This window comes from Micropterus dolomieu, linkage group LG10, assembly GCF_021292245.1.
Source record: "Micropterus dolomieu isolate WLL.071019.BEF.003 ecotype Adirondacks linkage group LG10, ASM2129224v1, whole genome shotgun sequence".
Lineage (NCBI taxonomy): Eukaryota > Metazoa > Chordata > Actinopteri > Centrarchiformes > Centrarchidae > Micropterus > Micropterus dolomieu.
In genome coordinates this window covers 6,302,318-6,318,230 of record NC_060159.1, presented here as the reverse complement: position 1 = coordinate 6,318,230, position 15,913 = coordinate 6,302,318, and the positions used below count along the sequence as shown (strand labels likewise).

Sequence of the window (15,913 nt, the reverse complement as noted above, 5' to 3'; positions counted from 1 at the left end):
TTAATGCCATGGATGGCCACTGCTCCGTTGCTTGGCTCGCCATCGACTGTAGACCGTGAACAGTGTGGTTAGCCGCGAGAAGCCGAGCGATTCATTAGATATAACCTTCCACATGACCTTGCTTTTTTTCATTTTGCAGCCCTGATTCATGGTTATTACACAGAAACCGCCACCAGTGTTTCCAGGTCACAAGCCACAGAACTAACATATAATTTGTACATTATTACCTTGAAGCAAAAGGGAATGTTTTGGAACAGATTGGATTTCAGCTTCATGATATGGTAATTACAAATTTTGGCTTACTTTCAAATACTTTCTGGCTATCTTGCGAATGCTATTTCATTCTGTCTTAGCTCTGGTTTTGGTCTCCACCAACTCCTGAGGGAAATATCTAGCTTCATCAGCTAGTTGCTAACGTTGTCTGTCTGCTGTTTGGCGCTGGACATGAAGCATACAGTTTTTAGAGCTGCCTGCTGCGTCTAGAATTGATGTTGGCGAGAGTGAATCAAAACAGTAAATATGCTAGCTGTAAAACCCAAACAATTAATTTAAAGACAGTCAAAATGTAAAGCTGAGTGAAAACTGCACAGTCGGGTGATCATTATCTGTGGTTTCATGAGAGCGACCCCTTTCCCATTCCACATTTCATCCATTATAATTGTTAAAAAGTTTGATTATAGCAGCTCTAAACTTCAGAAGAGTAAAGGGGAACTTTCAAAGCAGTTGGGGAAAAAATCTGCTGCAGTTTCACGCGGCAAGCAATCAGAGGCACGTGTACTTTTCTTTTAGGCTACACTGTGTCCTTGTGTGTAGCAGACACTCTCGTCATACAGAGGTGAAGAAACAGGCGATGATGCTGCCCTGGCCTTTGCTAAGAGTAACTATCCCAGCATGCGCAAACAACAGGGGGGGGGGGGAGTCAAGGCTATGAATCCTAATGGGAGAGGAGAGAGTGCAGTGGATGGGAGTTAAAAAGAGAGAGGGCTGAGGGGGAGAAAGAAACAGAGATAGAGGAGGAGGATAAATAGAACATGGTTACACAGTGAGAATCACTTCTGCCCATCTGCAATAAGGTCCCCGCCATGTAAATTTTTACTGCAGTAGTAACTGATCAGACTGCAGTGTTAACAGACAGGGGTGGGGGGGGGGTGTTGGGCAGAGAGAGAGGAATGTCAGTGAGCAAAGAGATGAGGAGAGACAGAAGAATGGAGACAGGAAAGAAAAGATGGAGAGGAGACTAAAATGAGTGTGACAGAGGAAGTGTTAGAGGGAGTGTGGCGGCGATCCAGGTCCCTATCTGCCCTTTTGCTCCGGAGAAGCCAAACTAATTTGAGGAAGGAAGCCCCCACGGGACAGGGGGCAGGCGCAGAGCTGCCAGGATGGACAGGACACCACCTGACACTTTCTGCACAAATGCGACATGGCTTACTCCCCACTAGTGCTGCCCCCTGACCCCGTATGGACCTCCATTAGCTCGTCTGCCCGAGCTCTGGAGGAGCAGGAGGCGGCATGTGGAACGGACGGGACGACGTGGGAATGAGGAGTTGATGGGAAGGAGGGGAGAGGGAAAATGAGAGGGAGGAGGAAAAGTGTCAGGGAAGTGATGCACCAGAGATGATGATGGGAGGGAGGGGGAGAGAAAGCCACTGCGGCGCCTCGACAATCTGGCAAGTTATGAAACACTTTCTTATGTAAAAATGGAGAGAAGAAAGAAAAAAAGTGGGACAGGGTGACGAGACTGTGAAATTCCTCCATCTGAGTTTCTCTGGTTCATCTTATCTGTCTTTGTCACACCTAGAAGCATTGTTAGACGTCAGAGAAATAGACAGCAGCTGTCAAGGAGGAAAAACAAAACCTTCACTCGATGGCACACAATTACCAATATGACCTGGTCAGGACTTGAAGCGACTGTTTTCTCGCCTTTACAGCTACGGATATTAGGCTGTTAACATTTCCATTAAGTCTTATCTCTCTCCTGATTTGGCTCCCATTTGCCGTTACGGCTGTTTGATACGGCTGTTTGAAGTCGGCCATCAAAGAACAGGCTGAATGCCGCTCAGGGATGAGCCAGGCGTACAGGCACAGCTGGCTTAATAAAGGCTAATGTCGCTGTGTTTGTGTGTGTCAACCAGTGTGTGGCGAGGACTATTCTGTGAAACGGATACCCTGAAATACCCAACCTCCACACGCGCACGACCCAAAACATGCTGCTGTTAAATGGAACATTAAAGCCTTCATAATCAGCCTGCAAGCTGGCACTGGTGCTGATCCAAAAGCTGGGAGAGGGAAAGCCAGAGGGGAGGGAGGGAAGAGGAGAAGAAGAGAGGATAGACACGCAGGAAGAGGGAGGAATGAGAGGAAGAGAAAGAGTGAGAGAAATAGCACAAAATAGAAAGACACACTTCACTAGTCACACTTCAATGAAGGCCATTTCACACTAACAGAACAGTGACTGACTGTAAGATCATAGAACAGATGAATAATGCAGCTCAAAACACTGAAACAGCACAAAGAAGTGACTCAACAGCAAACCTCAGATGAGAAACTCAAGAAGCTCATCAGTAACAAGCGACATCTGACTTGTGTTTGGTTTGAAAATAACTTCAGGTTAGGTAACAGCAATATTCGATCCAGACTTGCCTGCCTGCGCTGCCAGCTCTTCAGATAACAGTTAAGCTGGACAGACATCTTGTAGCTTAAAAGCTTGCAGTGTTGAGCTCGCGAGGGTTAGGATTTAAATGCGATGAAGATTTATTTACTATATGCACATTCTGTTGCAGTTTTGTGGAGCTGCAGATTGCATGTAACTGGATTACTGTTATCTGAGTACTAAAAAAATATATTAAAAAATGGTAAATGTAAGCCTTTATAAGTGTAACTGATTAGAGGCAGCCTACTATAAGTAGTTCTCTGCAGCATCTCCCCACCCACTGAGACACCCTACTGTCATAAAGCAATATGAATCTATTGAATATATTAATATACTGTATTCTTTTTGGATGAATAATTAATTTACTTTCACTGTCAATTGATCTGTTGGTTGTGATTCATTTGTCATTTAGTTTTAAAATGTTACTGTCACAACTTTACATGGCCATAATGTGTAAAGAGAACTGTATTATTTTGATCAGTCAGATAAGTCTAAACACCGACACTTACTTGCTTTTTCCTGCGCTTTCAACTAATGGAAATAGCTATCTGTTTGTATAATATGGAGCACTTTGTCATAAGCAAATGTGGAAGACTCTTTTTAGAAAAAGGAGGAAAGCACGCTACTTTTTGCTAGCTCGCTCAGCCTAAATTTTGTTTATATTGCAACTTGTCCTTGTACCTAAACCACAAAATAGGTCGATTGACAGTGACATCCAAAACAACATAAATAATGGTTGGAAAGTACCAGTCCAGCAACAGACATGCTGGATCTTAAGGACATTAGATAAGTCTCATGACATTAAACCCATGGTTTAGGATAAGATCATGGTTTGGATTTAAACAACTACGATACGTAAGTTTGCTTGACCTTAATTAACGCAAGTCACGTCAATTAAGTCGCCTACATTGCGTTATTTACTTAAAACTTCAAATAACTGTCTTCATTTCACACGGGACTCGAACTCTATTCGACTGGGTGGTAGTCCTTTGCTCATCTGACCATTCCATCCACCTCACCCACCTCCTTACATAGACCTTCTCACAGTGTTATTTCTCGCTCTTCATACTACATCACCTGACTTCACTTGCTCCTGTCATACTGAGTACGGCCACTAGAGGTCACTGCCTAAAAAATAAATGTAAATATGGGTCATAAATAGCTGCTTGAACAATCCACCTATACAGCAGTTTTTGTTTTTGCAACAGAAAAACATGATGTTTTTATTTGTTTGCACAAAGTTGTATAAAAACATTAAAATGGCAATTCTGAACTTTTGATGCAAACGTCGCCATATGCATCATTTCCCGTGCACAATTTAATTACCACACTTGAAAGGCAGATGCCGCCAGAAACTATACAAAGAGACAACTAAATGTAAATGTTAATACATTTAATGGCTATTGCTGAAAAAGTGTCAGGCATAAATAGAAAAAAAAATGTAAGTATTGTATTATAACATCATAATAATAATATAATAATAATCATAATACTAATGATAATAGTCAACTTTATTTATATAATACTTAATAATAATACTTTTCTTAATAAGGTTAAGTGCTTCACAGAAAAAAACAACGCAGATAAAGAGCCAAATCAAAACAACACAATAATTAAGACCCTTCTCCGTATATGCCAGCTGCAATTAATCACACCTGATTTGACACGCTGCCAAAACAGACCTCTCCCTGTTCCCCCTATTTCCCCAGAACACAACCCAATGGGTGATCATTCATTGCACTCATAATGCCCGCCCTGGACCGCTGCCATGGAGATGCCATGCTCTGTCGTGTGTGCCTTTATTTTCCACTGACAGTGTCTGATTCCAAATCCATCCATCTCCATATCTTTCTGATCTCCTTGCTGCTTCCATTGTCCAGGGACACATGCTAACATGACACACACACACACACACACACACACTCACATGTACACACTTTTGGGAGCCTCAGAGCTCATTGGTTCGTGGGTTCCCTCTCCCTAAACAATATGGTTGGTTCAATATGATTTTACTCCAAGGATAAATGTTATCATTACCTGGGACTAGTGCCAAAAGAAAAAATAATTCCTCACTATGCTTGGTGACCACCTAAACTGGAACATCAGAGAATAGAATAAAATAGAATGCAATCGATCTGAGCTGCACAGTTAATAACAATTTATAGACTAAAGCCTATTGAAATTTCCACACAGCTTTCATGAAGCCCACAAGGTCATCTATCCTCGCATAAGGGTCCTAGAGGCACTGCCTCTAACAATATGTAGAAGGTTTGTCATTGGCTATTCATCTCCCCAGCATACAAGCACAGGTTTTAGAGGTCAGTCTGAGACTGGAATTTGCCCTTCAAAGAACTTGAGGTCCGTATTTTCCCGTTACACTCAAAAATGAGGCTTTGACTTGTCATTCCACTGTGGCACCAGAGGGCTGTGGAAATAATGCCTTATGTTTCATGCACCACTTTGCTAACATTGTCACATGCAGTCAAGCTTATCTGGAGATACACATTAGCAGGACCTTGGTTTGACAGCAGTGGCTTTGTCAAGGCATCGTTTAGATGCTTCTTCACTGAGCAGAACGCAATGGCATGAGAAGGAGAGAGCAAGGGAATAGATGCATAATCTATTGCTGGGGTATTTACATTGTGTGTGTGTCTGCGTGAGAGTCGGAGCCTGCGTGTGCTCTTACATAAACCCTCAGTGACATGCCAGACAGCAACAGAAACTTAGCCAGCGTACTACTGTAGCTGCTACTGCTTCAAAGCCTCCAGGGTCTGCACAGATAGGAAAAACAAACGCATGCAAACGCACGCACACACACGCATACAAACACATTCAATCCCCTCTGCTCTGTAAATAGAATTTTTAATCATCTGCTTGTTCCTTTCAGATGGGTGTCTGCTGTGATATCAGTGTCACCAAAGGTAAAAAAGTTAGCAGTAATTCATTCCATAGAAAATTTTCTCAATGACCCCTAAAATAAGCATGTTTTTTCTAATCTTATTAAAATCATAATCCTTAAAATTCCATGAAGTCTATCTATCTATCTATCTATCTATCTATCTATATATCTATATATATATATATATATAGATAGATAGATAGATGAAGAGCGGCAGGTGACAGGGAACAAACCTCCACCTCCTTTGATTCTGATTACATCACATGAGAAAATGGCTGCCATCACACAGATACTACAATGAATTGGATACGGCAGGGATGGATCTCTGGCTGTGGCGGTGTAATCAGACATAAATGCAGTAATAAATGTGTGACCTTTGTTTATGGTCAAGGTTTGTAAGATGAGTGAGACAATAGGCTTTCAAAAAAAGGGGCTACTTGTAAAATATAAACCACAAATGAGAAGTGTAACGGGTACTGGTGTGTGGGTTGTTGGTAGGGAGGGTGGGTGTCCTCCTGTTTTGCCACATGCAAACTATACAGCAGACTGATCAAAAGGATCAGCTTTGAATGGCTGGCTAGATATCCCTGCTGCCTATTATGAATTATAGTTCTGATTCCTGGACTGCACACAATCATTCAGCTTGTGATTTAAGAGGAATTTGGAAAGGACCTGCCCCTGACCCTAGTTTATCTGTGCTTACAAAACACCCATCTGGTAGCGTTAAACAGCACAACAGCAGATGGCACTATTGAGTGTGGAAATGTATTTCATGCCTCAGGGGAAGGGTGAGGAGAATGGTTAATGGCATTGAGAAAAGAATGACTAGAGGAGGGAAAGAGAGAGAAAGTCTGCAATTAGAGGTAAATCCGTCACACTACTTCCCTGTCAGTAGCCCCATATCAATAACTATTTATTCTGGTGTTAAAGTATACTAAAACAAAGGTATTTATCAACATCTCAGTACAAAGAAACATCATGTCTAGCGCATTCCACCAGTGCCATTTTCCTGCTTTTTTGCTACCAACTCTGATCTAAATCAGAAACAGAGAAGCAGCCAAGCAGGGCAGGAAGCAGAGTCTGACTCACTGCTGGCTGCCAGGTTTGGCAGGTAGACCTGAGGGCTACCCTCTGCTCCTTGTGACGCAATTCAAAGCGAGGCAGAATAACAGAGAAAAAGAGGAGGACTTGCTCGCTTTATCTTCACTTGCCAGTGGTGTGTCCAGAATGGCTAATGCTTAGCAAGTAAAGTGCTTAGCAAGATGAATCCACAGGAGCTTGTGCATTTTGAAGCCACCTTTTAAAAATCTCCCAATCGACCTGCAAGCTTCTGAGGCTCAGCAGGGCCAAAGGATCAAAGAGCCAGAGAGGAATGGAGGAAGATGGAGAAAGAGGTGAGAGAAGAAGTGGAAGGGTAAGATATGGGGAGGTAATACGGAACAACAACACACAACCTCTTTCCCGTTTTCTCTAGATGTCAACAGTATGGTTCATTATTTACATTGTGCCTCCATTCTACATGACTCATCAAACCTCCTTGGCTATTCCTCCTCAAGCATAAAATCATCATGGCTGCTCAATCTCGTCTGAGTCTGTGCACGTGTATGAGAAACCCTCCTACGTCTGAATCTGCAATCAAACACTCGTGTGTTTGTACACCCTGCTGCCTCAAAATGATGACCATCTGACTTAGAGGGAGCTAAAACATCCACACGATGTCTAAATGGTTTATATAATCTCCCTCATATTTGAGCGAATTTATTAAAACCAACCAATATGCATTTATTCTAACCCTGAGGTGCATGCAAATATAGATCTAGCTGTATTCTCATGATACAGCGACTCAAAGGTAACAGGCAGGCCTGTGACCCATTTTAAGAGACAGCTGACTGCTGTAAGTCATTAGCAGTGCTCTCATGTTGTTGTGCAGGGCATTAATGTGCTGCATTAAGATGAACAGCAGCAACCTTTCTCTTTCCCTTATTTCTCTCTGCAGGTATCAGCACCTTGAGTTTGCCTGAGAAGGCAACCGAGTCAGTTTGGCACGAAAACACTCACTTTATTTCTCTTTTCCCATGTCATGTCTCTTTAAATTTAGAGTTCTCATTTTGGAAGGGGCTCGAAATCCAGCCAAATGCTTTTTCACTTGCACTAAGCATTTATGACAACATTTTCGACATTAAGAGTATTCAAAAATGTATAGATATTTAACACTCAATGCTGAAACCTCTACAGTTTGTGATATATTTTTAGCCACGCTAGCTGCATGGCTCTAGAGATGGCAATGTCGGTCGGTTAGACAATCCATCACTGTCCTGTCATAAAATGTTGCACAGACATTCATGATCCCCAGAGGATGGCTACTAATGACATTGAAAATCTCCTGTCATTTCCTCTGGTACCACAGGCACATTTCAGTTTGTCCAATACTTTGATTGACGACCAAATACCTGCAAAACTACAGACGTTCCTATCAATCTCAGCTGTACTTCCTGTTCAGTGCTAATTAGCTAATGCAAGCATGCTGACGCGCTAAACTAAGATGGTACTGTTAAGAGTTTTAACAAGAAAAAGCAAATATGACCATATAATGCCTGTGGCGAGGTCGTTACACTGGCTCCCAGTATATTTTAGAACTGATTTTAAAATTTGAATCCTTGTTTTTAAGGCCCTACCTGGTGTGGAACCTCAATATCTCTCTGACATGCTCTGACTGAGCTATGAACCAGCTGAAACCGATGAAGCTGCCTTTAGCTTTTACGCTTCAAGCCGCTGGAACTTCCTACCCAGTCATGTTAGGTGAGCCCCAACGCTATCGACTTTTAAAACCAAATTCAAAACATTCCTGTTTAGCTGTTCCTTTCAGTAGTCCGGTTTGCTAGTCTTAACTAACATTTTATATTATTTTATTCTTAATTATTTCATTGGTTTATACTCATGATTTGTATTAGTCAACTGATGGTCTTAATTATAATTTTATTTACTCTTATTCTTAATTTTTTAATGTTTTTTAATTCACTTTTTACTGGTGGGTTGCTGGTCCTAATTCTTTATTTTATTAATTTTATTCCAACTTTCATTATGGTTTTTAATTCACATACATTTTTCTTATGTCTGTTTTAATTGTGTTTACTTATGTCTAATGTTTTATGTATTTTGTGTGTGAATGGTTTATGTGTTGTTTAGCGAGTTGATTGTACTGCTGGCTGTGCAAAATTGCCCCATGGGAATAATTACCTTATCTTTACAATATAACTTCTGTGGTAGCTCATGCTCTGTGCAACACATTGTTTTAATGCATGGAATGAAATGTGCTATATAAATAAAGTTTTGCTTGCTACATAATATTACCTGTAATATTAACTGTGTCTGTTTGTTTTTTTATCATTGTGGTTGTGTTCAGATTAGCCTCCATAATTAAATGTTTTGATCAACTGTACTAAAACAATCTCCCTGTATAACTTAATTTTGGGAATCTGGCAGCCATATTATCTGACACACTGTACCCATGGGGAATAGAATTCAGATGTTGCTGATTAAGAGACACACTGTAAACAACCACGAATGGACTTACACAACTTTAGTAATGTGTTTATCTAACTGTTCAAATCGTATAGATGCAATTTCAACACCATCTGACCCGTAACAAGAACTGGCATATTGTTAGTATCATTATGTGGCAGAACAAGCCTTTTGGCTCTCATCACTCTAATGGTTTCGCTTCCATAACTGTTCTGTTTTCTTAACTTACTTAACATTATGACATGTGACAGGTTCAGAACGGCAGAAGCCAGAGGTGTAACTATGTATAATACTTTAGTGAGTATTAATGGGATCTAAGTCAATAAAGAGAAGGACTGTGAGGGAATCTGATTTTTTCTTTTTCAACCTGGTGCTTATTCTTATTCACCTTAAATGAATAGCTCCACAGTTTGGAGTCTCCACTTATTTTTGTATTTTTAAGTTCACTCAAACGATTGATACCACTTTAATGTCTGTATGCTAAATATGAAACTAAATATTAACTTAGCCTAGCATAGAGACATTCAAGCTGGGAAAACAGCTAGCCTGGCGGTTACAAATCTGCCTGTCTATAAATCTGCCAAATAGAAGCCCAAAGTTTATAGTTAACAAGTTATATCTGATTTGTTTAATCTTAATTGGAGTCTTCAGGAGGTCATTGGTTGGCCAAGAAACAATCCCAGCTCTTAACGCCCTGTAAAACCATAACTCATTTTTATATTTATATTTCTGTACAACTGAAACAAAGTAGATTTAACTTGCTAAATAATATTCTGAGGTGCCGAGAGGTGGATATTTTCCCAACCTTGGACAGAGCCAGCCTAACAGATTCCCCATTTCCAGTCTTTATGCTAAGCTAACCGTTGTGGCTATAGATTCATATTTAGTGTACAGGCATGGGATATTCTCATTTAACTATTGGCAACTATTCCTTTAACTGTCAATATGTTGGGCCATACCTTTTCTGTTTTATTAGACGGCAAGAAAGACAGAAAGACAAGGTGTTAACAGACAAAACAACACCCGACAGCTGCAAATGAGAGCGAGTATAAATTGCAAGGCACAGAGAGAAAAACCAAGAGAGTGAAAATGAGACACAAGATAATGAGAGAAAGAATGGGAAAGCCAGGCTCCTAACCTTATTATGTCCTACTCTAAAGCACTACAAGCTGGGAAGAGGAGGACCACTCCATTGATTAACAAGCCCCATTTTATTTACAGAGTACTTTGACAAATGCAAGACGACCTGACATGACCTTGAGTGCATGTTAGAATACACAACAATATCTTGGCAACATATTTTTTAATAATGCGTTTTTTTGTCGTGCGTGTTCACATGTACTAGAAATGGAAATTATACTTATATGTGACTGTAATCAGATTCCTGTGAGGGGTTTCCTCTGCTTGCTTGTCTCCCTCCACATGAAGATCAGATGTGTGACTGATAGGGATTCAGCATCTTTCTCGTGGGGAGATGCTTGCTGACACAGTGGCTTGAACCCCTGTTAACCAGCTGAATGTCATTCTCACTACCACCCCGCTGCGCAGCGGGGTTTAAACCTGCACGGTGAGACTAATAGCTCTGTGGCCGATGGTGCTAATGATTATTATACAAAGCCCCGTCTGAATATGATTTCTTCTTAGAACGGGCCCAATTATCTTACTTTGTGCTTATCTCACTCACTAACTTTCCTTTTCCTCTTCTCACACTGCAGAGGCAGCGGTGAGCGTTGCTGAATAATTCAATTACAACAAGGTCTGAAGTGAGACATTGCAACGAGGCCAGACAGCAGCCCTGGTCAAAAGCAAGCCATTATTATAAATCCAAACATTTGACCATTTGCTCTGTGTCTCTATGTGTCTATCGTTCAGTCTTCCTTTCTGCCTCTTTTAAACATCTACATAGAATATTAATTGTATATTGTTTGTGTATAGTGTGTACAGTGTATATATATTTATACATTCCTCTGTGCTGCTATGTCAACCTAAATTTCACCTACGGGGGATTAATAAAGTTCTTATCTTATATCTTTACCACATAAACTAATTGGCACTATAACTTGATGGTAACTACAGATGTTTGACATTTGACACAAAAACATTTAATCACCCACATTCAGGAAAGTAATGTAAAATAAAATAATTAATTAATTGTCTTTCTACCCATGTCCTCTATGTTCTAAAATGTTCATGTGGCTTAATGTACGCGGGCCAAACTAAACGGAATCTCAAATTGAGAGTGGCAGAGCATAAGGCTGCCATTAGGAATGGGAACATAGATTATACCATTGCCAGACATTATAAAAAGAACTTCACTTAAATTTATTGGCATTGAAAGATTGAGTCCTAATCCAAGAGGGGGTAACCTGATTAACCAACTTCTAAGAAGGGAAGCTTTTTGGATCCATGAACTGAACATGACTGAGCCTCATGGACTTAATGAGACACAGGATTTTGGCTCTTTCTTGATATTAGATATTAGACACCTTTCTCTGAGGCGTGTTTCACCTTTGGGCAAAGTTGAGATACTGGGGGCCTTGCCCTTCCCTTTTAGTGGTAGACGGACAGAGGTAGGACCTACAGGCTATAATGATGTAATGTGACTCATGTATATTTTATACATATATATATATTTAAATTATTATAAATGTAAAATACACAGTGTCTACTTAGCACACCTGTGAGTGTTTTTGTAATTTCAGCCTGAAGAAGCAATAGCCAAAACGACTTGCTCACAATAAATGTAGTAAAGTCATTTCAGCGTGTGGTAGCTTGCTTTTGATTCTTACGTCTTATCTCTATGACTGTGTTTATGTGTCAGTTTTCTCCCTTACAGCTCGTTTCGTATGCATCTCTTCTGCAAACACTGACACAAACACTCTCAGCAATTAACACCAATTTTCTTTACAGAAAGACGGGAGAAAATTCGCAGAGGAAAAACTACTGTTTGTCTTTGTGAAAATTACAGTCTGCTAATTCAGTGTCAGCTTCCTCTCCCTCTGTGCTTTATAAACATTGTAAACAACTCACTATCATAATGAGTCAGTCACTTTTTCCAGAGTTTATCATTACCAGTTGTGTGACTCAATTTTTTTGAGGTCTAAACAAATAGTTGGGATTGTTTCTATATTTGAGCACAGTGCAACTCATGAAATGAAGTCTTGTCATGAGTGAACACAAAGTGCTTCATGTTGCTAAACCACATAAACAGAATTTCTTGCCTTTCAGGAGTCATCTTGTGCAGCGTTCAGCTCTGTGCGTGTGTGTGTGTTGTGACAGCGATAGAGAATGACACGAGAGCTTCTGAGATGACAAAAGCTATTTTTAGTGTATGGCAGAGACAAGCCCACTTGGACGGGGAGGAAGAGAGATGAGAGAGGAAGTGGGTAAAGAGAGAGATGGAGAAAAAGAGTGAGAAACGAGAAAGGAGGTTGCAGAAGTGTGTTTACATGTTACATATGTTCTGATATCCTAGAAGTTAATACAATATTTGTTTGTCTTTGTGAATACTAAATTATAGGTGGACAAATGTCATTTGCTATTTTTTATTCTTTCTTTAATTGCTAGAATACAGATAACGTTATTGTATACCACAGGTGATTGTGCCGTAAGGCAGTTGAGGGTATATGTGTAAAAAAGGTGAGGAATAATGTGGTGATAGTGGGATGCAAGTTTGGACAAGCTTTTGATTTTTCTATATTGTGTACTGTTAGTACGATCGGAAGATCAAGTCAGTAATGGCCCACCTACTGTGGTCTGGGTCTTTAAATAAAGCCCTCATTCTGCCTTGATATAGCCTTGATATTTGAAGAATGGTAAAATGGCCACTATGTGTGATTCTATCAAGAAGTGTTTCACCAAATTCTGTTGTACAAAGCAGATTGTATTTAAAATTTGACTAAACTAGTTAACAAATGATTTTTTTTACATCCAAAGTAGAGCCCAAACAATGCATTGGCCAGGGCAAAACTTTCAGCCGGTGTAAGTCTATCATCTTGTCTATATGTCTCCTGGTGACATCTATCTAATCGTATCTAATATCAGCCAGTACATCCCTACTGTTGTTCTTTTTCAACACTCAAATATCAAGTATTGGTATCAGCCCAAAATTCATGCAATGAATATCAGTGGAACACGGTTCATTTAATTGAACACCATTTTGTAATAATATTAATATAAATATTGTGATACTGATTTCCTCCTTATGTCCCAGCTCTAAACTATGGTTGTGTGGAAGTCAACGTGTAACACAGCATTAGTGAATATGAAGATACTCAATAATAATTTATAATTTTCTAAGTCTATCTAACTCTGTATCTCTGTATTTTCTGTCTGTCTTTTGTCTCCTGTGATCAAGTGTTATCAAGTTATCTCACACACACAGGCTGTCGGCCAGATGATGTCAGTGTCCGTCTGTCACTCCATTTACCTTCCTATCATTCTGCCCGGCGATCTGTCTGGGAAGGCAATAGGGAGTCTCACAGTCAGCGCTGCTGAGCGGTCAGTGGTGCGCGCACACACACACACACACACAAAACACACATACACACTCCACACCAGTCAACAGCAAAAGCCTTGAGGCTATGCAAGCGAGACGCAACAGAGCGGAATCCATCCATACAGTACATCTATATTCAGGTCAGCATCTGTGTGTCTGTGTGTCTGTGTTTTATGTGTGCCTGTGTGTGTGTGTGTGTGTGTGTGTGTGTGTGTGTGTGTGTAACCAACAATGCTTCCAATCTACAGCGTGGCCTTCTTCTCTCCCCCTCATATAGCTTCTCATCTAAAGCAACAAACATATTCACATATTTCCTTTCAAAATGTTCTGTTTTTTGCCATCTTCATGTATGATGATACAGGAACTATGACAATTGAATTCCAAGACGTAGTAAAATTAATTTTCTAAACAGGGTGTGCCTTTCCAGCAGCTCCAAGTTCAAAATACAAAGTTGAAATATCAAACTGGTTTACCACAGAAACAATAACAGTAATATAAGTAGTAGAGACAGAGACGGAGAATTGCTGTGTAGCGGAAACTAAAATGAAGTCCATTATACGCTAAATGCTACCTCATCACAATAACAACAACAGAGCACCAACTGGCAGGAGACCAACAGTATTGATTCTCATTTCATGTTACTGTCAACCAACACACTAACACATTGTATAGACAGACACACAACATACACAACAGGATGCTAACTGTATTTTAATTATAACAGTAATTTCCTGTTTTAAACAAAGGACTGAATAATGCATTTTGGATCACTGTTAAATGTATGTTTGTGGCTATCTGTGAGAGTGGCTGCTGTCTCTGCATGCATCAAGCGCAAGAAAAAAAATCTATCACCTTAACATCTCAGGGAGTGTCGTTATCCTGTTACAAATGGCTCCCGAGCGGCTGGCATGTCAGGGATGAGAAATTTCACACACTGTGGCATGCAAGCGCTTGAGTGTGAATTGTCACAGAAGACTCTCTTCCATTTTTATATCACTGTCTGGCATTGGCAATGCAACTAAAAGTGAGAATCCACTGGGAAACAAAAACCAGGTCAGTTTAATGATCCTCGTTGCTTGACCAGGATTTATGAACAGTGACACTCCTCTCGGAAAGCGAAAAACAAGACAGACAAGGTGCTGTCACACTAAACTTGCAGATGGATACACATATTGAGTAAAAACTAAATCGAACAGTGAGTCTAAAAAAATTCAGCCTCCAATTCATTATCAGTAGAACATCTCAGATGGAGTTTCTTCATTACATTACATATTGGTGCTAAAACAATGTGTTCTTTAATCAATCAGCAAACAGACAGAATTTGTATAGTAAGTATGCATTTGATAACTGAGGATTGGTCTAAGCTATTTATTAAGACAAATGCCACAGATTTTCTTGCTTCCAGCTTCTTAAATGTGGTGATTTGCTGCTTTAGTCTGTTTTATATTATTGTAAACTCAATGTCTACATACAGACGCGCAAATTCACACTGCTGACCAATAGCAAACTGTGTTGACAGTGCTGATCTTTGAGGAAAAATGGACAGCCGGAGAGTCAAAACACAAGGACCAACTGGAGCTTATTAGCTGTGTTGCAACATCCACCTGTATTTAAGTAAAAACTGTTTCATAAATAAACATGGTTTTCATCAACTCCTGTTATGAAACAGGAGTCGATGGTACAAAAACATCTTTTGAATAAGTTTTTTTTTTCCTTTTTAATGTACAATCCTAAGAACGAGATGTCAGGGAGGGGTAAAGAGAAAGAAGCTCTGACAGCTATTGTGACTTACCAATGCTAGCATGTTCCTGGCTGGCTAGTGTGTTAGTGGTTAGCTCACCTGCTTCAGCAGTTTCCCAGCTCCTTGTTAGTAGCCAAGCCTTAAGCACTGTGTATTTTGCGAGGATGTGCAGATGGATTTTGCTGTGACTGAGCCTATACACATTACAGCATAGAGGTATAAATCCATAAATACAATTAACAAAATACCCCCAAATTGTTTTCACAAATAATAAAAAAAAGAAGCCTTGTTCGATAAGCGATCTAACCATCTATCAGCCTCTTCACCGCAGTGAGAGAATACTGGTCCCTTCAATTAAAAATATGCAGTTAAATAAGCTATTGCATGTGAATTGACTACAGATAACTTTACGACATTTATATTGTGGTATTATCACCTTGAAACCATTAAATCTACTTCTAATTTCTATATCCATTTAGTCATATTTATGTGTCCAGCAACTGATCAAGAGTCATATTTAAAATATATAAAGTAATGTTTAAAAGAACTGAGATTCATTACTTTTAATGAGTTATATTATGTAAGTAGTCATGACCGACCCCC

General features: G+C 39.9%; 1 protein-coding gene across 2 annotated transcripts in view; it reads right to left on the bottom strand.

Annotated features, from left to right (window-relative positions):
- The window catches only part of vsnl1a (visinin-like 1a), a 35,494-nt gene that overhangs the window by 4,195 nt on the left and 15,386 nt on the right, over window positions 1-15,913 (bottom strand). The window lies entirely within an intron of this gene.